Source organism: Pipistrellus hanaki (genome assembly GCF_964339955.1).
Source record: "Pipistrellus hanaki genome assembly, chromosome: X".
In the NCBI taxonomy this organism is placed as follows: domain Eukaryota; kingdom Metazoa; phylum Chordata; class Mammalia; order Chiroptera; family Vespertilionidae; genus Pipistrellus; species Pipistrellus hanaki.
In genome coordinates this window covers 76996573-76997638 of record NC_140524.1, presented here as the reverse complement: position 1 = coordinate 76997638, position 1066 = coordinate 76996573, and positions in this window count along the sequence as shown.

Genomic DNA, 1066 nt, shown 5'->3' with positions numbered 1-1066 from the left:
AAAGAGAGCCCCTCCCTTCAGTCTCCAGGCAACCAATACAGCCACACCCAAATTCCACCCTGAATGGTACAAAGGATTAAAAAACTCTGAATAGTCTTGGAGAGTCCAAAGGGACTAGCCCAACGAGAGCTCTTCAGTACCAGCAACAGAAAACTGAGAAACAGTACAGTACAGAAGACTGGGATCTTAAGCCAGCCAAAGAAATGACACTTCACTTTTTCATTTTTGTTTTTATTATTATTTTGTTATCTATTTCTTTCTTCTTTTTTCTTTGTTTCCATTTTTGTTTGTTGCTTTAATTTCTATTTCTTTTCGCATTATTTTTCCATCACTCTATTTTATTTTTATACAATTTTTAAATCAATTTTTGTAAATTTATTATTATTAATATTATTATTATTATTATTATTATTATTATTATTTTCTTATTGTTCTCTTTCTTCTTATCCACCCATCCCCTTTCTACTTCCTCTATACTGAATGGAGGTTTTCATAATATTCATCCAATTCTTAACCTTATTTTCTGTTTATAAGCTCAGCCTCTACAGATTCTGCCCCCACCCTCGTTGCTGGGTGTTTGGTGTTTGTATTTTTTATTTATTTATCTATTGGTTCTGTAGTGTTCTCCATATATATATATATATATATATATATATATATATATATATATATATATTTCTCCTGTTGATTCTTTTTTCTTTTTGTGCTCTCTTTTCTCCCCCTTAATTCTCTAATCTCAGGTGGTCACTTATATTGGGGTTATTGGTATCATAAGTACATTTGTGCTTTGTTCTTTTTGTGTTGTGTCTTGTCAAGGTGAATTTTATCCTGTCTAGACAAAGTGCTAGAGAGTGAGCCACATAACCAGATACCAGGAGAGGAAACTCCATCCAAAAATGGTCAATGACACCTCAGACCCAACTACAGAGACAGGAAGAAGGCAGAAGTGAGAGAGAGAGCATGAGTGAGGGAGGGAGCAAAAGAGGAGTGTGTGGTTGGGTGGGGTGTGTGCGTTTGTGAGTGAGGCACAGTTAGATCCCACAGGACTTTCAGGGGCAGGCTAACT